The following is a 26,683-nucleotide window of genomic DNA, read 5'->3' as shown; positions in this document are numbered from 1 at the left end:
TCACACACACAAGAGACCCCCCATGTTGAACCAGCAGAAAGATAACACTATCTGAAAAGCCATAAGTAAATAAACAGGAAGGTTTTGTTAACTTCTATGCAGTATTTTTTAGAGACACAGATACTGTGCTGAAACAGCAAGCAAAGGGCACGCATTGCCCTGGATTGCCAGAAAAAAATCACATAAATTACCTTTCACTGTGTTGGTAAATGTGCAGTGCAGACCTTAGTGTAGCAGTCATCAGACTGAGGGAACGCCAGCTGTGAGTGAGTCAGTATGTGAGAAAACCAATCATCACCAGTTTATTACATAATGCTGGTTGTTTTGCCCCATTAGCTGTAGGAAGAACAGCTGGGGCTGGTGTTCTGCCTAATAGAGTCCGGCCATCAAATAGTGTCCGCTCCGTACTGCGCATGCGCAGTAAGGAGCAGACGAAGCTTCGGAAAATCTCCGAAGCTGAACGGCGCCTGCGCCGTGAGTGGAGGTGGTGCCCGACCATCCAAGCGGACATAGGGTTGTGAATTTTAGAGGGCCCCTCGCGGACGAGCTTTGCTCGCCACGCTTCGGGCTCAGCCTCGCTGCGCTCGGCTCTTTTTTATTCTAACTCTATGTCCACTCGGATAGTGGGGATAGAACCTGGACTCACGGCGCAGGCACCGTTCATCCCCGGCAATTTTCGGAATCTGTGTTCCTGTGTACTGCGCATGCGCAGTACGCAGCGGACACTATCCGATGGAGGACGCTATTTGACAAGACACCGGAACTCAGAGGGTCTCTCTGACTCAGAGGGGCGTGGTGTAGCCCCGCCCCTGGGGGTGTGATGACTTCATGCGTCGGTGTGTCACCAGTGGAAAAGAAGTTCCCGCTTGTGTAATAAGAATACATACAGCGGGGACATGTAGGAGCTCCTCCCTGCACAAAGGCCCCAATGGAGAATCAGTGATACTTCCCTCACTCACTAGCCATGCACAGGAGGAGCCCGCTGGGCGTGCGCGATGCATAGCACAGCCCCAAGAGTGCACCGTGCACCATCTAGTGGCCTAAAAGAACAATAGAAGCCAACATGTAAACAATGGAAAAACAAAACCTAAACCAAGGGAGAAAAACTATTGACAAAAAAAAAATAAAAAATATGACCATAACAAAACAACAAAGAAAAATAGAAGAAAAAATTGTATTATATACTGTACACTGACTGCACTGTATTATATACTGTACACTGTCTGCACTTATATATGGTACACCAAATGCACTGTATTATATACAGTACTGTACACTGCCTGCACTTATATAGTGTACACCAACTGCATTGTATTATATACTGTACACTGACTGCAATGTATTATATACTGTATGACAATGACTACACTGTATTATATACTGTACACCGACTGCACTGTATTATATACTGTATGCACTTAAATACTGTAGACCGACTGCACTGTATTATATACAGTACAACACTGACTGCAATGTATTATATACTATACACTGCCTGCATTATATACTGTACACCGATTGCACTGTATTATATACTGTACATTGACTGCATTATATTATATACTGTAGACTGACTGCACTGTATTACATACTGTACACTGACTGCAATGTATTATATACTGTGCACTGCCTATACTGTATTATATACTGTAAACTGACTGCACTGTATCTATCTATCTATATATCTTAGACTGCCTGCACTCTGTATATTTATAGTCTGCACTGAATGCACTGTGTATGTATATATATATATATATATATATATATACTACAGGGTATATAAATATATATTAATACACTGCCTGCAATATATATATATATATATATATATATATATATATATATATATATATATATATATATATATATATATATATAGTCTACACTGACTACACTATATATATATTCCCCCCATCCATCCATGCCTCCATGCTCCATGCTTTATTTGCTAACAAATCACTTTGCAAACCTCCCCCTAGCATTGACCATTTTTTTTTTAGAAGGTGTTTATTTAAATTTTCAACATTACAACTTAAATGTTAAGCAGTATACATAGTATATAACAATGTTATATAACAATGTTACCTAACACATACAGACAGCATTATATACCCTTAATGCTTATATATGAAGTACTGTATAAGTTGGTAAGAGTAACCATTGGTACGAGTAACCACCCAGCCTGAACACTGTCATACAACTCCCCGCTACCATAATCGTGACAGCCAGGGCAAAAATGTTACTCAACTCTGCCAAAAGGGTACTTCAGAGAAAAAGCTGAGAAACAAAAAAAACGGAACAAAAGACAAGACAAACATACCAAACACACACACCACATTCATACACATCACCGTCCCACTGTTCATGTCAAAGTACCAAAATACTCAACATCAATTCAGTTTTTTATTACACTGGATTTCCTTATAATCTATACTTCCTGTTAGTATCCTATAGCTCATACCAGCAACCACCAGGCCCAGCCCTACCCCCAGCAACCCCAACTAGGATAGTTGCGAGGATAGGACTGTCCCCCGGAAGGAGCCAGCAACATCCAACCACGGCTGCCACACTTTATTGAATTTTTTAAGTTAAGCTCTATTTTTATATACAATTTTGAATTTGGGAAGTTCACCATTATTAATACAAAGATTGGGTTTTGGGGGGGTCACTCTTTCCAGTTCAACAAAATCACTTTACGTGCATAAAATAAGATGGTACAGAGTAAAATCCGAGCAGGTGCTTTGTGAATTAAGTAATTCAGGATGCCCAGTAGTCCCACCTCCGGAGTCTGGGGTATCGGCAGGGCAAGTTGGTCTTCAAAGTAATTGAACAGGTCCTTCCAATAAGAGTCCAGTCCAGGACAACTCCAAAACATGTGATATAGATCAGCATTATCAAAAGTACATCTAGCACAGGATGCATTAACTCTTAAGCCCACACGTGCCAGGCTGGGGTATAGTGCAGATGGTGGATAAACTTAAATTGAACATATTGATCTGCTGTGCTTATAATATCCTTAAAACAAACTTCAGGAGCCTCCTCCCAACCCTCCTTCGTCAATTCGGGTATCAACCTTTGCCACTTTGTGTAGGAATTCTGAAATGGGTTTCGCCCCTGCCCTGGAGAGATGACTATAAAAAGTTATGACGAGTTTAGTAATATCTGGGTAGGACAATAAATCCTCCATTGGAGATTCCTTGAGCTCTATGGTCAGGGAGCCAAACTGAGCCTAGATTGCATGCCGGAGGAGCAGGTATTTGTAAAAGAACGTGTGATCAATTGCATGACTACCCCTTAAACTTTCAAAGGATTCAAATACATTCCCCTTAATTATATGAGAATAATGCGTAATTTTCAGCCGTGCCCACCATCGGGAGTCTGGATGCCCATAGAGCTCAGGAAGACTAAGATTATCCCAAAGCGGGGTTTGTGGTGACCTTCCGGGAGTGGTTTTTGAGAGCATTTTCCCCCCTCTCAATGCCAGCAAACCCACATCCACAGGGGAGAACCTAGAACACTTGGAGTTAAGTGCCCTATGCAGCACATCATTAGCTGTAGCAAACGGTACATAAAAAAAGATGACAGGAGAGCAGTGGAAGGGGTCTGAGGATCGGAGTGCAGGCATTCATAGACATATGTAAGTTGGGAAGCAATAAAGTAATTGTACAAATTTGGGTAGGCCAGGCCTCCTTTTTGTTTAGAGGACTGTAAGGATGCCTTGGCTATCCGTGGATGGGCATTCTGCCATATAAACGGATTAAATTTTCGGGAATAACTTCTTGGGTAGATAAACTGGGGCAGCCCTAAAGCAATACAGAAATTTAAGGAGGAAGATCATTTTGAAAGTATTTATGCGTCCTATTAGATTAAGAGGGAGCATTGACCATGTTTGAAATCTGTCCGCCATCTGCTTAGTGATGGGGGTGATGTTTAGATCTTCAGATTTTGGGAATTTGTTATGGATCTGAATACCCAGGTATTTAAAGGATTCAGTTGTCTGGAGATTGGAGGTTTTCAAATAATCATACCCACAGGGGGGGGGGGGGGGGCAATAGGAAAGGCTATGGACTTATCCCATCCGACCCTCAGACCAGACACTTTCCCAAACTCCTCCACCTACTGCATAAGACCCCTAAAAGAGCTTTCCTTGCCATCTAAGTAAATTAGTGCATCATTTGCATATAAAGATATCTTCTCCTCCAGCACCCCAAACCGGATGATGCCCCCTATCCCCGAGGCCTGCCGCACCGCCAGAGCCAGTGGCGAGAGCGAACAGGAGCGGAGAGAGGGGGCACCCCTGCCTAGTCCCTCTCTGCAATAAGAATGGTGAAGAGACATCTCTATTGGTTTGAACCCTTGCTCTCTGGTTTGCATAGAGTAGGCAGAATCATTTCATATACTGCGGACCAAACCCCATGTTTGACATAGTCTCCCACAAGAATGTCCGACGAAGCCTTTAACACATCTAATGACAAAACCAAACTACTGCTTTTGTCTTTGCATGCCCTATGGATATGTAGATATCATCTTCGTATATTATCAAACGTGCTACGCCTAGGCATAAAACCAGCCTAATCTGGTGGTATAAGAGATAGTATGACCTTCTGCAGGTGAAGAGCCAGTATTTTGGCCAAGATTTTTGCATCATTATTCTGGAGTGAAATGGGTCTGTAAGATTCAAATAGCAGCTTGCTTTTCCCCGGTTTAGGTAGGACCACAATTAAGGCTTCATTCATTGAATCAGGGAGAATTCCCTGGTCCATGGACACACGATAAATGAGCAGAAGTTTGGGAGCTATCAACTCAGTATATGTCTGATACCATGCTGAAGGGATACCATCTAGGCCTGGGGTCTTGGAGGATGGTAGGGAACCTATTGCTGCTTCCACTTCCTCTATGGTAATCTCTTGTTCTAAGAGGTCCCTCTGAGTGTCATCCAATACAGGGAAGACCATTGAAGAGAAGAAACCCCTAAAGGTGGGCTCGATTGTCATATAATTTACTGTAATATGATGCAAATTCCTGATTAATAACTAAGGGATCTGTGGTAGTAGAGCCGTCAACCAATTGTATAGCGGAAATTGAGCTGTCTAGATATTCTGTATGGGCAAGAAAGGCAAGCATTCTCCCATTTTTCCCCCCATGTTCGTGTATTTTTGCCGTCTGGTATGGTTGTTGCTTTTTGGTCATGTCCACTAGGTGTAGTTGTAATGTCTTATGGACGTTAGTTAGTTCTCCTCGAGTCACAGTCGATGGATTTAGCGTATGTCTGGATCTAGCCTCCTCTAGGGTTTGCTCAAGTGCCGCCTGTTGGGCTCTCCCAGTTAGTCTATAGTGCTTAATACGAGATATACATGACCCATGCAGTACTGCCTTAAAGGCATCCCACATGGGGCCCAGTGATGTTGTGTCAAGGTTAGAGGACCAGTAATTTACCATGTCCACTGGGGTAGCCTCTTGTATCTCGGGCGTGGATATCTACAGGGGACTAAGTCTCCACACCCGAAATGAAGGCTTGTGTCCTAAGGTGAGGGTAACCTGTATGAGTGGTCCAACATGGTTTGTTAAACATATTTAATTGCCCTGATAACCGGCAGTAGGTCTTTGGTGGCAAGTGCATAATCCAACCTAGAAAGAGAACCATATGTCTTTGATTGACAGGAGAATATTTTTTCATTAGGGAACTTCCAACGCCATATATCTACATATCCATATGCCTCACACCATTTACTAAACAGTTTAGACTCAGTTACTTGAGGTTTTAGTCTATCCATAGTGGGCTGCAACGCTGAGTTGAAATCCCTGACAATAAACGTAGGACAAACAGGTAAAAGTGATAGTCTTGCGCTCAGGTCTGAAAACACGGTCGCCGTGACTGGCGGGGGAACATATACCGTGACAAAAATAATAGGCGTTTTCTGCACAGTAACATGTAACACCAGATACTGGCCCTTAGGGTCTGAGATCACCCGGTGACACTCAAAGAGGAGTCCCTTATGAATCAAGATGGCCACCCCATGGGCATAGTTGGAATATGTGGAGTGAAAATTATGCACTACCCAGTACTTTTTAAGTGCAAGGATTTTCGAGCCCACAAGGTGGATCTCTTGTAGGCAAAGAACATGGGGGTGTAACCTTTTAAGTTGTTCAAGTACCAATGCACGTTTAAATTTAGAATTCAACCTGCGCACATTCCACGAGCAAATGGTTACCTCAACCATGGAGGGGTTAGGTTCGTCACAAAGCTGAGAGAAAGTGGGTGCAGCCTGTCCAGGAGCCCCGGGACACCCCCCTTGAGCCAGCCAGAGCCACAGCATCACCAGTGGGACAAAGTGACACACACACATTCATCCATCCACACACCTTACATACCATTACTAAACTATATACATATAACAAAAAGCTGTCAGTAGGCAGCAACAACCCTGCCCTGCTCCCACATAATCGGAGCGGACTTGTACCCAGAACTAGGGCCATGCATGGGGTGCATGGCCTGATACCCATGTTTGATACCTATGATGTTTAACTTCAACAAGTCAATGCCACAACTGAGTGGCTTAACATCGTTCTCCTAGAGCAGCTCCCAAATACTCATCCGAAGAGGAGTGGAAGTTTTCCTGCAATAGAGGTAATTGTGGTTGATCCCATTGCAATCGATAAAGGCGGTGTAAGATTGACCACACAAAACATAGGTAAGGGGGCAAAAAGAGAAAGCTGTTATCCATCGGGGCAGGCATCCTTCAGGCAGGTTCACGAGAGGGTTGTGGCAGAGAGTCCCACCACACCATGACATTCTTAGGTGACTGAAAGAAATTAACTTTCTCCTGGTGGACAACGCGTAGGGTAGCTGGGAATAACATAGAGTACTAAACATCATGTTCCCGCAATTTTTGCTTAACAAACTGGAATTGCGCTCTTTGATTGCGGACGGCCACCGAATAATCTGGGTATAGTGACACTTCAGCGTTGTTAATCTTCAAGCGTCCTTTCATTCTGGGTGCACGCAAGATAGAGTCTCTGTCTCTGTAGTTCAGCAATCTTATGACTATCGTGCGTGAAGGATCTCCTGCGGGAAGAGGTCTGCCCGAGACCCGATGTGCCTGCTCAATCACGAAGCAAGGGGACAGGAGATCCAGGCCGAACTCCTACTCCAGCCAGCTCTCCAAAAAGGCAACCGGTTCTGACCCCTCCACCAGCCTCAGGTTGTTTCTTCTGAGGCGGTTCCCAAGGTCGTTTACCTTGTCCTCTAAGGTGGCTATTTTCCCACCTGCAGCATTGAGCTTGGGCAGCAAAGGGTTAACTGTGTCCTCTATGTCGCTAATAAGTTTTTCAGTTTCAGTGACCTGTCCACGCAGTTTTTGAACATCCTGCCTTAGTAATGTGAAGTCACTTCTTATTTCTACCACTGTCCCCATTAAAGCAGCATGATTTACCTTAATGGTCTGCAGCATCTCCGCCAGCGTAGGCCCCTTCTCGTCTCCACCACTTCCTCTCCCGCCGAGGTTTGCGATATCAGGATCGGAGGGTCGGACAGTCCTGGGGAGGATGGCGGAGAGGCGCCCGAGGCATCCCCAAAGAGATGCGGCGTGGAGGAAGGAGATACACATGATGCTGTGGTGGCGGTGCTGAGGCCATCTTGGCCCGAGCGTGTGTTGACATTCATTCACACCGGCGGCTGTCTTCTCCGCTTGCCCATCTGCCAATTCCACCATCCGGTGATGCAGGGCCGTCCTCCGGTTCCAGCGATATCTGTTTTGCGGCGGCGCAGGCGAGATCAACCTAGGATCGATCAGGATTAATGCAGGAGATGTCGGAGCTGCACGGAAAGACGTCCGCTCACATGTCCTCCTAGGCCACGCCCAGCATTGACCATTTTCAGTAAGGGCAGATGATTTATGTAGCATTTACTTCCTGGAATTCATCTTCCCTTAGCTCAGGCATGCAGGCCAGAGGGTGGGTTTGGCTAAGAAAACCCCTCCTCCACTACTAAACTCCTGGGATGTATGACATAATTTGCCCAGACCAGAACCAAATTAAGAAATGTAAAAATAAAAAAGGTAATACAAGTAAATATAATATACATTCTCATCTATTTACTAATGCTATCGGGCATAAGGATTCAAAATAGTCAATGTGTATAATCAATGTGTATACTGTATTTTCTCTATTATGAATAATGCACACAACCTAGAGTTGATTTACTCAAAAGCCAGAGTGGAATTACACTACATCTGAGCACCACAAACCAAAAACTCAATTTAATTCATGTTAAATATTCAAATCAAACTCCCCATCCATTCATGTGTTCATGCTTTATTTTGCTGAGAAATCGCTTTGCAATACTGTATTTTCTTTATTATGACCAAGCTATACATTTAAAGGAGAACTCCAGCATTTGTGCCCCATTCCTCCCTGAGACTAGCCCACATGTATAAAAAAATATTCATATGTTTTTTCTGAGGATTTTCTGTCCAGAGTGGTGACATTGCAGGCTGTTCCTGTTCTCTTCCAATGATGGCAGTGGGCTACTCTTTCTTCTGGACTAAGTATTGCTCATGTAATGATACGTGAGTCCATCAAGTGCAATAGTACCTTGAGCCCAGGTTGGCATAATAAAGCACTTTCAGGGGCTGTGTCCATGACAACCTGTACTTAGTATAAGTAGGTTGAATAACACTGACACTGATTCAACCTTTGAGACAGGTTAAATCTAGGTTTGGAAAATAATTTCTGAAAGGTTTTTTTTTTTTTTTTTTTTAATGCCCATTTTAGCTGGGCTATCTTTTTTTGTTAATCAAGTTCTGCTTTAAAAATATATATACTTTTTTGTTAGGTTAATGTGAAATATAGTATACTCATTTCATGTAGTCTACTATCCAGCCAATAAGTGTTTTTTCTTTTTATAATGTGAGCTGGGTCAAAAGAATCCCCATTGTTTAGTTATCATTAGAGTGCCTTATACTTTATCAAATAGCTGGAGGCTTCAATTACAAAAACATAGCCTCAAAGCAAGTGGCTCTGATGTCTTGTCAGCTAACCCATTTTATGCATACTAGAATCTTTTATGTATAAAATGTTTTCATGCAAAACATGTTTGTATAATAACAATGAAGAAAACAAATATAAAGCAAGTTAAAAAATGTATGAACCTAAAAAAAAAATCTAAAAATTGATCCCGAACCATCATTGTTTATTTGTAATGGATCAGTGCAGTTTAGAGCACTTTTCTTTCAAGGCTGTCAACTTTTGAGATAGAACATTCCAAAAATGTATGCAAAAAGTCTTAAAAAAGCTGGTGCATGAATTTCTCAAATGCATTTTACTTATTCATTAAAGCACCATGTCAGTCCTTGCCCTCACGTTGCTATCAGTCTAAGGCCCATGCAGATAGTATGCTGGCCATGACTTCAACCAATGACCCCAGTATTATGGAGCAGAACTCCTAAGCACTAAGCCACTGAAAGAAAAGCCTTTCAAAAGCTTGATGATCTGTCCAATCAAGTATACTTTTTCTTAGGCTTAAGCCTAGATTTAGGATATGCCCTCAAACATGAATCAAACATAAAAATATATATAATCTATCCTACTAGGAACCAATTTCACGCAGGAATGCTATCCATTTAGTACCCATGCAAGTAGTATTTTTTTTTAATATGGATTTCTGTGGCAGAATCATACCAATAAACGGGAAAATATTATGTTTTTGGGTCAATTTTATTTATTTATTTATTTGCTTTTCAATCTTTTCAAGCTGCTGTTATAACTGTTATTTACTACATCTAGTCTTTGTTTAACAAACAAACATAAATGACAAAGGATGACAACAGCACTGTGGGTTTTCCTGAAAGGACAGCACAATAGATAACGTTTTTCTTTTTACTTTGCCTTTGTCTGATTGAAACTAATTGAAGGAATGAGACACTGCTGTGCTGACTCTGAGTTCTATAAAACATTGTATCACTATTAGCATATGTGATAGAGATACAGTTTCTTACACATTAGGCCCCTTTTAGCATTCTGAGGCAAATTTCTTTTCAGAGAGTGTTACAACAGGAACAAGAAAAAATGGAAAGGAAAGGAGAAAGGAAAGGAGAGAGGAAAGGAAAGGAGAGAGGAAAGGAAAGGTAAGGAGAAAGGAGAGGAAAGGAAAGGAAAGGGAAAGGGAAAAGGATATGAAAAAGGAAAGGGAAAGGGAAAGAAAAAGGAAATGAGAAAGAAAAGGAAATGAAAAAGCAAAGGAAAAAAAGAAAAAGGAGAAAGGAAAGGAAACAGGAAAGGAGAGAGAAAAGGGAAAGGAGAAAGTAAAGGAAAGGAAAGGAAATGAGAAAGTAAAGGAGAAAGGAATTGAGAAAGAAAAGGAAATGAAAAAGCAAAGGAGAAAGGAAAGGAAAAGAAGTGAGAAAGAAAAGGAAATGAAAAAGCAAAGGAGAAAGGAAAGGAAAAAAGAAAAGGAGAAAGGAAAGGAAACAGGAAAGGAGAGAGAAAAGGGAAAAGAGAAAGGAAAGGAAAAAGGAAGTTAGAAAGGAAAGGAAATGAAAAAGCAAAGGAGAAAGGAAAGGAAATAAGAAAAGAAAAAAAGAAAAGGAGAAAGGAAAGGAAACAGGAAAGGAGAGAGAAAACGGAAAGGGAAAGGAGAAAGGAAAGGAAAGCAAAGGAAAAAGGAAAGGAAAGAAGAAAGGAAAAAGGAAGGGAAGGGAGAACGGAAAAAGAAAATGAAGGGAAAACGGAAAGGAGAAAGGAGAAAGGAGAAAGGAAAAGGAAAGGAAGAAACATCCATTAAAAACCCTTCTATTTAGATTCCTTGCTGATGTCATTCTTGGGTTGCCATCCCCTTGAACATTTGTCAGGAGCCAAGGACTTGCGGTAACCTATTTTGCATTTTTGTTACTATACTCACCTGGTTCCAATTTTAAGCATGACATTAAAGCATCGTGATATTGTCAAAGTCCTTTATTTCCTAGAGCAGCCTAATCAGGTAAAATGGAGTAGCCAGATGGGAGCCCCCCCACCAGGTCAGAGTGGCTGCATCCTGGCATGCGAGGGAACGAGAAACAGAATTAAAAACCAGAAGAGGGGACATAAAAATGCAAATATTGAGACCCGCAGAGTGTGATCGCCGCTGAACTGAATGTTAAAAGGCTCATTCCCTCCAAATCATAACGTATTACCTGTCACGACAGGAGATGCCGCTGTACAAATTAACATACAATTAGAGGCATATTGCGAATTCTGGAAGCCCTCAAACAGCAAGTCGCTGCATCTTTCACTGTTGACCAAACAGGTTAAACTAAAGGCCGAGTGTTAGGTTGTTGACAACCATTAGATGCTGGCTGGATGTGTGATCACAAGTCAAGCACAAAGCCTGTTTTCTTCCACAGACTTGCTCACATATAGGCACTCCCATACATCCTGTGTATACAAAAAACACCTCCTGCGCTTAGTGTGAAATAAGTGTGTATAATAAAAATAAAATACAAATCATAGATTTATGAAGGATCATTCTTGCCAGACCAGTCGTTACATTCTACAAGGAAGTGAGTGGTTATCTAAAGGAAGGACTATGGATGTGGTGTATCTGGATTGTGCCCAAGCATTTGAAACAGCCGCCCATAACTGCTTAATTTACAAATTGAGGTGTGTTGGCATTGACGATAGTGTAATACTTGGATAGAAAACTGGTTTCCTTGGGCGTGTTCAAAGGGTGGTGATAAATAATGTGTACTCAGACTGGTCTGGAGTGGTAAGTGGGATGACCAATGGCACTATCCTGGGACCGATTATGTTTGAAGCATTTGTTAACCACTTCAGCCCCGGAAGAATTTACCCCCCCCCCTTCCTGACCAGAATACTTTTTGAGATTCGGCACTGCATTGCTTTGCTTTAAATGACAATTGCGCGGCCGTGTGACATGGCTCCCAAACAAAATTGATGTCCTTTTTTTCCCACAAATAGAGCTTTCTTTTGGTGGTATTTGATCACCTCTGAAGTTTTTATTTTTTGCGCTATAAACAAAACAATTTGCTACAATTTTGAAAAAAAACGCAGTATTTTTTACTTTTTGCTATAATAAATATCCCCAAAAAATATTTTAAAAAACATTTTTTTCCTCAGTTTAGGCCAATACATATTCTTCTATCCTACATATTTTTGGTAAAAAAAATCACAATAAGCGTGTATTGATTGGTTTTCGCAAAAGTTATAGCGCCTACAAAATGGGGGAAAGTTTTATGCTATTTTTATTAATAATTTTTTTTTTTACTAGTAATAGTGGTGATCAGCGATTTTTATTATGACTGCGACATTATGGCGGACACATCAGACAATTTTGACACATTTTTGGGACCATTGGCATTAATACAGCGATCAATGCTAAAAAATTGCATTGATTACTGTAAAAATGTCACTGGCAGTGAAGGGGTTAACCACTGGGTGGCGCTGTAGGGCTTAAGTGTGTCCTAGGGAGTGATTCTAACTGGGGGGGGGGGCTGTGTACAGGGAGCTGTGATCAGTGACAGTGTCACTAGGCAGAACAGGGAGACAATCATGGGTATTCCCATGGACATCGTGTCCATGGGACCCGTGATCACGGTCACGGAGCTCCTGGTGCATGCGCCCACGAGCCGCCTTTTAAAGGGCAATGTACAGGTATGTTAATCTGCCTGTATGTGCCCTTCTGCCGCAGTGTATCTGCGTGAGGCAGACGGGAAGCAGTTAAAGCATTTGTTACCCCAACACTTCATATCCCTGATATATGCCTCCTGTACCATGTACTTGTATGAGAAAGTCCCCTGTTCTCTTTGTATTGCTTTCTTTATGTGAAATCCCAGGTGTTTCTGCTAGTCCCCTTGCTTTCCTATTAACAACTGACTACACTTAACAGGAGAGCACAACGTAGTCAGTTCTCTAGCTAAGGTGGGAACTCAGTGCACTCTCCCTCAATGATCAGATTTGTTCTGACACGCCCCTGCTGCACAGCCATTTACTGGGAAGCTCAGTGTGCTGCTGCTTCTCTGTCAGCTCTTATGCAGCTGAGAACAGAGGGAATGTGATCACTTATAAAAATGGGAAAATAGTACTTATAATGTTTTTTTGAATCTATACAAAAAATGTTTTGTCTTTCATTTTTATTTTAAACTGAATGGGCTGTTTTACAAGGTGATCGTTTACAATCATTTTAATTTATTCATAATTACATAGAGGTTGGTATAAATAGTTCAATCTCAGTGTCTGCTAATGATACAAAGCTAAGCAGGGTAATAACTTCACAGCAGGATGTAGAAACTTTACAAGAAGACCTACATAAAATAAAGGGGTGGGAAACTACATGCAAATGAGGTTTAATGTTGAAAAATATAAAGTAATACACTTGGGGGCTAAACATATGAACTTAAGTTACTTGCTAGGGGGAGAACCGTTTGAGGAATCCAGGATGGAAAAAGATCTGGGGGTCCTAGTAGATCACAGACTCAGCAATGGCATGCAATGCCAAACTGCAACAAGCAAATCAAGGAGAATATTAGCATGCATTAAAAAGGGTATTTACTCAAGATACAAAACTATAATTCTGCCACTTTACAAGACTTTAATTCAGCCACATCTGGAGTATGCCACCCAGTTCTGGTCATCAGTTCTCAGAAAGGATGTGCTGGAACAGGGGAAAGTCCAGAGAAGGATGGCAAAGCTAAAAAGTAGGGATGAGCTGAACACCCCCCGATGCGGTTCGCAGCAGAACATGCAAACAGGAAAAAAATTTGTTTGAAAACGTGAACACCGTTAAAGTCTATGGGACACGAACATCAAAAGTCAAAAGTGATAATTTTAAAGGCTTATATGCAAATTATTACCATAAAAAGTGGTTGGGGGCCCGGGTCCTGCCCCAGGGAACATGTATCAATGCAAAAAAAAAAGTTTTAAAAACGGACGCTTTTTTGGGATCAGTGGTTTTAATGATACTTAAAGTGAAACAATAAAAATGAAATATTCCTTTAAATATCATGCCGGGGGGGTGTCTATAGTATGCCTGTAAAGTGGCACAGTTTTCCGTTGTTTAGAACAATACCACAGCAAAATGACATTTCTAAAGGAAAAAAAGTAATTTAAAACTGTTCAGGGCTGTAATGTATTGTCTGGTCCTGGCAATATAGATGAAAATCATTGAAAAAAAAAGGCATGGGTTCCCCCCCCCCCCAGTCTATTACCAGGCCCTTTGGGTCTGGCATGGACCTAAATTAAAAAAAACGGCGTGGGGGTCCCCCAGACACTATATACTCTGAACAACACTATATATACTATACGGCCTGCCCTATATACTCTGCAGAAAATTGGGCCTTAGGTGTTGGTGGCACCAGAACACTGTAAGCCCTCACAGTTACTCTTGGTGAGCACAGGAAGGGGTCCTCCTGTGAAAAACTATATCAAAAATTTTAATCACATGCCCCTGTTAAACAAATTCACAACAGTAGCCACTCTGTGAGTGCTGGATACTTGATGTCCTCGGCACCCGCCGATCATCGTTAAATCACAGAGAAATTAGATATGCCAATGTAAACAAGGCATATCTCAGTTCTGACAGGGGGATGTATTGTGTGTCTCTCCAAAGCAGGGACTAGAATTGATCTCTTCCCCTAGTGAAATCTGCACACTGTGTACACAAAAACACTGGCTAGGCACACAGTTAACCCTTTGATCGCCCTAGGTGCTTAACCCCTTCCTAGCCAGTGTCATTAGTACATATTTTTAGCACTGATCACTGTATTAGTGTCAGTGGTTCCTGCAAAGTGTCAGTTAGTGTCTTAATGTCTGCCACAATATTGTAGTCCCGCTATACTGTGAGTCACTGATCGCCTCCACTACTAGAAAAAAAATGTAAACTAATCAATATAAGCTTATTGTTTTTTTTTTTTTTACCAAAAACATGTAGCAGAATAATTGGCCTAAATTTATGAAGAAATTCGATTTTTAATATTTTTTATTGGATGTGTTTTTTAGTAGAAAGTAAAAAATATATATATATTTTTCTAAATTGTCAATCTTTTTTTGTTTATAGTACAAAAAAAAAAATGAAGTGGTGATCAAATGGCACCATAGAAAGCTTTATTTGCAGGGGGAAAAAAAACAACAAATGTTGTTGAGTACAGTGTCACAAAACACAGTACACTACTGAAAATTGAATATTTGGATAAACAGTAGAGTAGAGTATCTTAAACTCTTGTATCGTTTGTGCCCTGACAGTGATATTTTTTATAGATATTTTTTGTATTTGTTTTCTCCAGTGCCCCGTTTTAACTCGTCTTTCCATTTGCACCAATACACACAGGAACTTTTCCAATGCTGCCTCCGACAAGACATTTTTCTATTCCTCTAGCTTTAATCATTGCTACATCTGTATGAACCTTCATAATGTCCCCAGATGGAGCTGTCACTAATGTGCGTGTTTAAATATCGATTGTGAGATATGCAGGTAACGTTCCTCCATCTCCTAATTGAAATTCCATGGAGGTGTCAATGATAATGGCCAGTTCTTATCAGAAGGAGCAGGGAGGTTAATTAGCTTAATATGTACAGCTTAGATGTGTGCTGGTATCATGAACTGTGTACATTGCCTATTATAGCTTGATTACTGTACCAATGTGAGCATACTTGGTATAACTGAGATATGCTATGAAGAGTCAGAGGTGTTCAAAAAACTGTATTTACTTTGCACCATAGAGGACTTACCGTAAGTGAATTTTAAGTATGCAATTTATTTTTACATATGTATGTGAATGAGATTAAAATAATGTACAACTACAGGAAAAATATAAAAATTCCTTATATAATGTCTGTCATGAGCCCTGACACAACAGTTTTTTGTTTTTTAAAACCCCCTCCCAGATAGCACGGATAACTTACCACAAATTTGTGTCAATGTTGAATTGTAAGTCTGTTAATTTTCTGTACATTTTCACTGGCAAGTTGTACACTTGCAGAACACTGGAAACACACGTCCTAGCTGACACTTTTACAATTTGTAGAAAATTTGCGTGGCAAATCTCTAGCAAGAGCAAAGTTGCAGTGATGAGTCTACAGAAGGGTGACGTCCCCGTGTCACTGTGGACACTGTCCTCGGACCAAGTCTGTCCCCAGTTTTGTCCCTGGATAGCCAGGGCGGACTGAGCCAGGGTGGCAATTTTGCCTGGCAAATTTGTTTCAAATTTGCGTGGCAAATCTCTAGCAAGAGCAAAGTTGCAGTGGTGAGTCTACAGTAGGGTGACCAGACGTCCCCGGACCAAGTCTGTCCCCAGTTTTGTCCCAGGATAGCAAGGGCGGACTGGGCCAGGGTGGCAATCGCCCCCCCCCCCCGGGCGCTCTGATGCCCGGTAAAAAGGCTGCAGGGGAAAGACATTGTATACGGCCGCCACTACACAGAACTACACTTGCAGTGGAGTGGTATACTGTCACTTCCCTGTCAGAGATCTTCACCCAGCCCGACAAGAGCTTCCTAGGCCCCGTCCAGCATACTGCAGCATAAAGGAGTTGAAAAACACTGCCACCACTGCCACTAGGGGTTAATTAACTGCCACTGGTCACTAATGCACCAGTGACCAATGGCAATACATTAACCCCCTGCATGCTGCAAATTACAAATAGCATTACAGAATAATGAACCCCCTCCCCCAGCGTATCAGTGTCCATCAGTGCCCCCTACCAGTGCAGCCTTAACAGTGCACTGTATCATTGCTGCCTATCAGTGCCCATCAATGACAACTTATCAGTGCAGCCTCATTAGTGCCCATCATTGCCATCTATCAGTGCCCATCATTGCCCACATATCAGTGCCCATCATTGCCAACTATCAGTGTCCATCATTGTCGCTTATCATTGCCGCCTATCAGTGCCCATCAGTGTAGACTCATTAGCGCACATCAGTGACATTTGTTAGTCATATCCCTAAAAATTCTAAGAAGTATCTTTTTTTATTTTTTTATCTCATGAACAAAATGTGAGAAATAACGTATATATCATACAATCATTCCATAAACACATACCACATACACTGCATATACCATTAGGGGAAAATATGCTTATAAAATAGTTTACCATTTACCAATAAAATAATTAAAAATCTGGTCACCTTAGTCTACAGCAAGAGCTCTGCAGGTCTTCAGCATGAAAATTCAGCCACAGTGACACCTGACTATTGCACAACATAACTGAACCAGAAATTGCAGCAGACTTGCAGATTGTTTGCAAAGAACGTTGATCAGAAGTCATGCAATGCAGACTTGCTGCAATTGTGCAACAAACTTGTTAAGCCTGGAAAATCTAGCAATAGCTTAACAAGTCCTTTTCAAACTTGCAGCTCAATTGCTTGCTATCTGAGCATTTTATCTTGATCCTGTCAGTGGAGCTGTTTTTTTTCCACTTGTAGAGTGACCAGTGGCGGCCTGCAACGCAGGGTGCAGGAGCGCTGGCCCCATAATCTACATGCGGGGCACCGGACGCATGGATTCCAATGAGGGTTTTTTTTTAAGCATGTGATTAGAGCCAAAGGCTCCAATAGGCTTCAAAAAAGGATGGGAACAGGGCACAGAGCATACAATACATACAGTATACCGCGCTGAGCCAATCCCGGCAAGCAATGTATTCTACTAATGAATACAAAGTCTGCTCAGATTGGAGTAACAACCTCTGCCAATCCGAGCAGGCTACATGCAGTAGACTGCTCCGATTGGCTTTGAGAGTCAGAGGCGTGGGCTGATGATGTTACAGCCTCTGCCAATCTGAGCAGGCTTTGTATTCATTAACAGAATACATCGCTCGCCGTGATTGGCTCAGTGCGGTATACTGTATGTATTCTGGGAGATAGTATGTTACCTGTTACCGAAGCTACTGAACATAAGGCATTACCGCACATCCAGCAGGCTGACAGACTGGTCAGGAGGAGTTCATTGATTTAATAGCACAAAACCAATGTTTTAAATGGAAGATTAGGGGGTTGTCTTATACGCACAGCTGCCTTATACGCCGGCAAATACGGTATATCCAAGACCTGTCTCCAGTATCTAATAACGTCTGGACAAAACCACATTAAATACAATTTACACGGTGTGAGATAGGCTTGATGTATTATATACAGCTGTATCAATTTGTTATTACTTGCAGGTGAAACCCCAGATGTGATTTACATGCCTCCCTCCAAGTCTAATCTGTCATATATGTACAGGCCATTTGCCACTTCCTTTTAGCCTGCAGTGGAGCCTCACGTATTTTAGCCTGCAGTAAATGAGTATATAATTTAGATACTAACCCCTTTGGCTCCTGCAATCCCAATACTCCAATAGGAGGAAACTTAGATATCCTAACATTCTGACTGCCAAATTGAGCCTGTAATGCATGCCGTAGCATTTATAGAAATTTCTATAGGATAAATTATATTGTGCCCTTAAGAGTCAAAGGAGCTCATAGTCCCGCTATCATAGACTTGATCTAGTACAACTATTGCTCTGCTTCCAAAATGTATTATCTTATAATTTACTTAACTGATCAAATAAGGGATTATTCCACATGGGCAACTCTGATGGAGTGTCTCTAAATCCTGTTTTCTTTTTATCCCCCCTCCATACTGATCGCACCAATGAGAACATGGGGATCTTTACCCTCAGCAATTGTGAGTGCTGTGCCTCAAGCCCTATCAATGAATCCTCCACCTGGACAATCCTTGAAAGATACGTCTCCACTCCTGATCTTTGTTCCTGTATCAGCCAGGTACGCAAATGTTTTAATTGCCCCACAAGGCAATGCCTAAACATATCTGGCAAGGCCAATCCTGCATCTGTTTTGGTCGGCTGTAGTGTTGGTTGTACGCTTCACTTGTAAGCAGATCAACTTTCTTTGCAAAGATTCTGCAAGTTTGCTGTACGTTCTGGTTCAGTTCTGTTGTGCAATAGTCATCCCACAAGGGGGGCCACTGTCACTTGCAGAGCTCTTGCTGTAGACTCACCACTGCAACTTTGCTCTTGTTAGAGACTTGCAATGCAAATTTGCTACAGATCATAATAGTGTCAAATAGAACTTCAAGTGCTCTACAAATGTACTACTTGCCAGTGAAGATGTGCAGCAAGTTAACAGACTTACAATGCAACACTGCCACAAATTTGTGCCAAGTTATCCTTGCTATCTGGGACTGTGCTACTTTGACTGGCAATTGCTCAGTCATGCAATGTTGTACCCAAATAGTTTATATAATTTTTTTCACACAAATAGAGCTTTCTTTGGTGATATTTAATCACTTAACTTCAAGAGAGCTAATTTTCCAAGGATGAGGGCTACTCTCCAGGACTTAGACTGGGAGAGAATATTCGCTTCAATGGGCACAGAACAGAAATGGGAATTCTTCAAAAAGACTGTTGGGGACCTCACTGCAAAGTATATTCCCATGGGCAATAAGTTTAAAAGGCTAAAAACAAAACCTATGTGGCTCACGGCCAAAGTTAAAAAAGCTATAAACTGTAAGAGAAGAGCTTTTAAAAAATATAAAAATGAAGGATCACTAGTGTCATTTAAATGTTACAAAGAAATTAACAGTATATGTAAAAAGGAAATCAAGGATGCAAAAATTCAAAACGAACGACAGATTGCAAAAGATAGTAGGACAAACCCCAAAAAATTCTTCAAATATATTAATAGTAAAAAGGTCAAGTCTGAGCATGTAGGCCCTTTACAAAACAATCTAGAGTTGGTGACTGGGGACAAAGAGAAGGCTAATTTATTAAACACTTTCTTCAGCTCTGTGTACACAAAAGAGCATGGGGGAGCTCATGTCCATAATGGGGGTGGTAGTGACACAGCCCCAAATGATCCACAATGGCTCAAAAGGGATATGGTCCAGAAATACTTAGACAGAATAAAGGTGGATAAAGCACCTGGACCTGATGGCATCCACCCACGGATCCTAAAAGAATTGAGCTCTGTAATTTCAGAGCCATTGTATCTAATTTTTAGGGACTCATTAATGACGGGAATAGTCCCACTGGATTGGCGCAGGGCGAACGTGGTGCCTATATTTAAAAAGGGATCAAAGTCTTTACCAAGTAACTATAGACCTGTTAGCTTAACTTCTATAGCTGGGAAGATACTGGAGCGTTTAATAAAAGACCACATCGACGAGTTCTTGCTGAACAATAACACTTTAAGCAACAGACAGCATGGATTCATGAAAGACAGAAGTTGTCAGACAAATCTGATTTCTTTTTATGAGGAGGTAAGTAAAACCTTGGACAGAGGGGTGGCGGTGGACGTGGTATACTTGGATTTTGCAAAAGCATTCGATACAGTTCCGCACACACGGCTCATGTGTAAGGTAAAGTCTACAGGTTTGGAAATATCAGTTTGTAAATGGATAGAAAATTGGCTAGAAGACAGAATTCAAAGAGTTGTGGTTAATGACTCTTACTCTGAATGGTCTAAGGTTATCAGTGGTGTACCCCAAGGTTCAGTGTTGGGACCCTTACTTTTTAACATCTTTATAAATGATATTGGATCTGGCATCAAAAGTAATATTTCTGTCTTTGCAGATGACACCAAGATATGCAGTGGAATAACGTCTTTACAGGATGTCTCCAATTTACAAGCCGACCTCAATACACTGTCTAATTGGGCGACTATGTGGCAGATGAGGTTTAATGTTGATAAATGTAAAGTTATGCACTTGGGGCCTAAGAATATGCATGCATCATACATGCTAGGGGGAGTACAACTGGGGGAATCCATATTGGAGAAGGATCTGGGGGTTTTGGTAGACCATAAGCTCAATAACAACATGCAATGCCAAGCTGCTGTTTGCAAAGCGAGCAAAGTCCTTTCTTGTATTAAGAGAGGTATGGACTCCAGAGAAAGAGATATAATTTTGCCCCTGTTCAAATCATTAGTAAGACCTCACCTGGAATATGCCGTTCAGTTTTGGGCACCAGTTCTCAAAAAGGATATCGGGGAACTGGAGAAAGTGCAGAGAAGGGCAACCAAACTGATAAGAGGCATGGAGGAACTCAGCTATGAGGAGAGATTAGAGGAACTAAATTTATTCACTCTTGAGAAGAGGAGATTAAGGGGGGATATGATTAACATGTTCAAATATATTAGGGGTCCATATAGTGAACTTGGTGTTGAGTTGTTCTCTGTACGGTCAACCCAGAGGACACGGGGGCACTCTTTACGTCTAGAGGAAAAGAGATTTCAGCTTCAAGTACGGAAAGGTTTCTTCACAGTTAGAGCAGTGAAAATGTGGAATAGACTCCCACCAGAGGTGGTTCTGGCCAGTTCAGTAGATTGCTTTAAGAAAGGCTTGGATACTTTCCTGATGGTACATAATATAACTAGGTACTAACATAGGTAAAGTTGATCCAGGGAAAATCCGATCGCCTATTGGGGGATCAGGAAGGAATTTTTTTCCCCTGCTGTAGTAAATTGGAGCATGCTCTGCTGGGTTTTTTTTTCGCCTTCCTCTGGATCAATTGTGGGCATAAAATTGGGTATCTGGATTGTACGATTATTTTTTATTTTATTTATTTGTTTTTAAGGTTGAACTGGATGGACTTGTGTCTTTTTTCAACCTGGCTAACTATGTAACTATGTAACTATGTATGTAACTTAAGGACCGGGCCTCTTTTTTAGATGCAGTGTTTACAAGTTAAAAACTGTTTGTTTTTTTTGCTAGAAAATTACTTAGATCCCCCAAACACTATACATTTTTTTTCTAACACCCTAGAGAATAAAATGGTGGTCATTACAATACTTTCTGTCACACTGTATTTGCGCAGTGGTCTTACAAGCACTTTGTTGGAAAAAATACACTTTTTTAAATGAAAAAATAAGACAATAGTAAAGTTAGTCCATTTTTTTATATTGTGAAAGATAATGTTACGCCAAGTAAATTGATGTGACATGTCACGCTTTAAAATTGAGCCCGCTCATGGAATGGCAAACTTTTCCCTTAAAAATCTACATAGGCGACGTTTAAAAAAATTCTACAGATTTCTACAGGTTGCATGTTTTTAGTTACAGAGGAAGTCTAGGGCTAGAATTATCGCGGCGATATCTTACGTGTGGTTTGAACACTGTTTTCATATGCATTCGCTTCTCCACGTGAGCTTGACGAAACACAAAAAAAAATGATGTTTCTTTTATTCCTTTTACAAGGAATGTAAACATCCCTTGTAATAGAAAAAAAGCATGACAGGACCTCTAAAATATGGGATCTGGAGTCAAAAAGACCTCAGATCTCATATTTACACTAAAATGAAATAAAAAGAAATAAAAAAAATTGTCATTTAAAAAAATGATTTAAAAAAATGTCCCTTTAAGAGCTATGGGTGGAAGTGACGTTTTGACGTCGCTTCCACCCTGCAGTGTCATGGAGATGGGAGGGGGCCATCTTACCCTCACTTGTCTCCATGCACAGCCACCGAGAGGACGGGATCACCTCTGCCGCGGCAGAGGCTTCCGGAGCACGACAGGAGGGGGGCGTGCTCTTGCTGCAAATCCACCGCAGAGACCACTTTTATCTTGTAGCCGGCCGAACATGGGAATACCGAGGTTATGGCAGCTAGCTGCTGCTATAACAACGGTATCCGTCCTCAAAGTAAGGAGGTATATCAGTGTTCGGCAGTCGCCAATCACCAGTGTTAATTTTAGTCATAGGACTAAAATGGCATTTTAGTTTTAGTCCCATTTTAGTCTTCTGCAATTGTTTTAGTTTTAGTCATATTTAGTCGACTAAATCTCCAGTACATTTTAGTTGTCTAAAATGTCCTACATGGAAAAGCTGATAATACACCCCAAGGAGGAGCAAATAAAGTACTATTTTTGACTTTGATTCCATTCAGGTAAATACTGTGAGGTGAGCGTTTATTACCTACACAAAGGGGATATATGCACAGTCGGTATGGCATCTGGTGGATCTTAGGTTCCAATCATCATAGCACAATAGTGGTAGGCACTTTATTTCTTGGACTTAATTTATTGTTTGGACATTATGAACTTTTTAATGTATTTTGTGTGGTGATTTTAATTGATCTACATCAATATTTATTTTGGAGCATGAGACCCAGTTTGCCCTAAATCAGAGATGGATGAGAGAACTCTGTGATCCGGGTGGGGATGACTATGTGAGGATGGAGGACTTTGATGTGATGGGGGGAGTCTGACACATAGGGAGACCTCTGATGTGAAGAAGGAATGCACATGTTAAGGGGGGACTCTGATGTGACACGTGGACCTCTGATATGAAGGGAGTTTTCTGATGTAAAGTTAGTTTCATCAAGGTAGTTATGTACAACATCCTCCAAGGCTCAGGTTTCCCCTTAATAAGTAATACGTACATTTTTTAATTTTAGGATTGAGTGCCCTGAGATTTTACATACTTTTAAAGGGTGCCTTGACTAAATGTAACTTACAGTACTGTTCTAGAGCAGTGTTTCTCAATTGGGGAGTAGTCTGGGTTTCTGAGGGGTGCCTTGCTATGTCCTGTAGTTTTATACAGCATAATGCATTTCCATGATTTAGTTGGGTCGGCTGCCAGCACCATGGAAATGCATGGACCACATGATTTTGCATGGTACTGTGACTGAAAACAAGTTGAAAATACTGTTCTAGAGTAAAGCTGGATAGACACTATACAATTTTCTGTAGATTTCTTTCCTTTAGATTTACCAATAACATATATAATGAGGTCAAACCTTAAGAGTTAAAATTTGTATGCAATCATGCAGACCCTTACACTACATGGTTTTGGTAAATCTAAAGGAAATCAGACAACAAATGCTGTATAGTGTGTATGGGGGTCATAGAAATAATTTTTTTCTAGTGCATGTACCAAGTGCAAAAAAATGTGGAGTGCAATGGGTCATACCAGACGCCTGTGTTTGACAGATATGGCTCCATCCTAATTGTCAACCTGAGTTCAAATGTTATAATGGCATTCTCACAGCAAGCCACATTCTTGCTTTCAATCCGCACACTTTAATGTTCATAAGCATAGCCACACTTGTGAAGAGATTAACGGTTCTGGGACTGTATGCTAATGAGCTGTTAATATCTTCTTCCACAGAGTTAGACAGGCCCTTCTCCTTATCCATCTTCTGCCAAGTGCCTTCTTTGTAATAGTTTACTTTTCTTTTCATATGTTCTACATAACAATTTCCTTCCTCCTGTAATATTTCCCTTCCGCGCCTACAGTCATCAATAATTGATTGGAGTGCTCCAGCATCCATCCTCAGATTCTCTATCATGTGGCAATGTACCGGGGATTTAAAAAATAAGACAAGGAAACCATTTTACAGACAGATCCATCTAATGTAATTACCTATTCTTTTTCTGTTATATTTGTATTTAATGCTGGGGCAATGAATCGTTCATTTTTTTCCTATTTGGAAAGTTAGTATGAAATCACCCAATTTACTTGACTTCAAAGTAGCTCTGGAATAGATAAAAAAAAATCTGCAACAGGTTACCATAGCAATGGAACTTCTGGAATAATTCAATATGGTTCCAAATTTGTGAGCTCTGGGGCTGTATGAAGTTCTGATGTCATTATGCTTGATGGCATCTGTAAATGTCTAAGGATTTGTTATGCAGCGACTGAAGGAAGATAAAATGAAATTAACGTCTCTAACTTGGATGGAGCATATGGAAATAAAATAAAAGTCGAATATAGTCATATATAACATATGACTATATCAGGGCTGTTTTAAGATGAGTGGGAGCTGGAGCATCCAGACTACAAAGGAAAGTACTAGAAATTAAACGTATAGATTATCAACTTTCACTTACCCCTTTTAACCACTTTCAGACCGGACCATTTTGCTGGTAAATGACCAGAGGTCTTTTTACACTTTGGCACTGCGCTGCTTTAACTGGTAATTGCGCGGTCATGCAATGTTGTACCCAAACAAAATTTGCGTCCTTTTCTTCCCACAAATAGAGCTTTCTTTTGATGGTATTTGATTGCCTCTGCGATTTTTATTTTTTGCGATATAAACGTAAAAAGACCGCAAATTTTGAAAAAAAATGATATTTTCTACTTTTTGTTATTAGAAAAATCCAATAAACTCAATTTTAGTCATACATTTAGGCCAAAATGTATTCAGCCACATGTCTTTGGTAAAAAAAAAAGTCAATAATTGTATATTTATTGGTTTGCGCAAAAGTTGTCACATCTACAAACTAAGGTACGTTTTCTGGAATTTACGCAGCTTTTAGTTTACGACTGCCTATCTCATTTCTTGAGGTGCTAAAATGGCAGGGCAGTACAAAACCCCCCCAAATGACCCCATTTTGGAAAGTAGACCCCCTAAGGAAATTGATAAGAGGCATGTTGAGCCCATTGAATATTTTATTTTTTTGCCTCAAGCGATTGAATAATGACAAAAAAATATATATATTTTTTTTTACACAAAGTTGTCACTAAATGATATATTGCTCACACATGCTATGGGCGTATGTGAAATGACACCCCAAAATAAATTCTGCTGCTTCTCCTGAGTATGGGGATACCACATATGTGGGACTTTTTGGGAGCCTAGCCGCGTACGGGGCCCCGAAAACCAAGCACCGCCTTCAGGCTTTCTAAGGGCGTAAATTTTTGAGTTCACTTCTCACTACCTATTACAGTTTTGAAGGCCATAAAATGCCAAGATGGCACAAAACCCCCACAAATGACCCCATTTTAGAAAGTAGACACCCCAAGCTATTTGCTGAGAGGCATGTTGAGTTCATGGAATATTTTATATTTTGCCACAAGTTGCGGGAAAATTACAAACTTTTTTTTTTATTTTTTTTTTTTAACAAAGTTGTCACTAAATGATATATTGCTCATGCATGCCATGGGCATATGTGAAATGACACCCCAAAATAAATTCTGCTGCTTCTCCTGAGTACGGGGATACCACATATGTGGGACTTTTTGGGAGCCTAGCCGCGTACGGGGCCCCGAAAACCAAGCACCGCCTTCAGGCTTTCTAAGGGCGTAAATTTTTGAGTTCACTTCTCACTACCTATTACAGTTTTGAAGGCCATAAAATGCCAAGATGGCACAAAACCCCCACAAATGACCCCATTTTAGAAAGTAGACACCCCAAGCTATTTGCTGAGAGGCATGTTAAGTCCATGGAATATTTTATATTTTGCCACAAGTTGCGGGAAAATTACAAACTTTTTTTTTTTTTTTTTTCTTTTCACAAAGTTGTCACTAAATGATATATTGCTCACGCATGCCATGGGCATATGTGAAATGACACCCCAAAATAAATTCTGCTGCTTCTCCTGAGTATGGGGATACCACATATGTGGGACTTTTTGGGAGCCTAGCCACGTACGGGGCCCTGAAAACCAAGCACCGCCTTCAGGCTTTCTAAGGGCGTTACAGTTTTGAAGGCCATAAAATGCCAAGATGGCACAAACCCCCCCCCAAATGACCCCATTTTGGAAAGTAGACACCCCTAAATTTAGGGGTACACTAGTGAGACTAGGTAATAAATGGCGGGTGCCCTGAAACTATAAAAAAATAACTAACCAACCAGCGTCACCTGTAACAGTTATATGGTGATCACTGGTGAAAGGGTTAACTAGGGGGCAATTAGGGGGCTTTATGCGGTAGTATATGGGGGTCCCTGGCGCTATAAAAAGCTGCAGCGAACCTAAATACCTA

This window comes from Lithobates pipiens, unplaced genomic scaffold (assembly GCF_037356315.1).
Source record: "Lithobates pipiens isolate NorthernLeopardFrog02 unplaced genomic scaffold, aLitPip1_a1.2 Scaffold_1, whole genome shotgun sequence".
Lineage (NCBI taxonomy): Eukaryota > Metazoa > Chordata > Amphibia > Anura > Ranidae > Lithobates > Lithobates pipiens.
Note: the sequence above shows the minus strand (reverse complement) of the source record.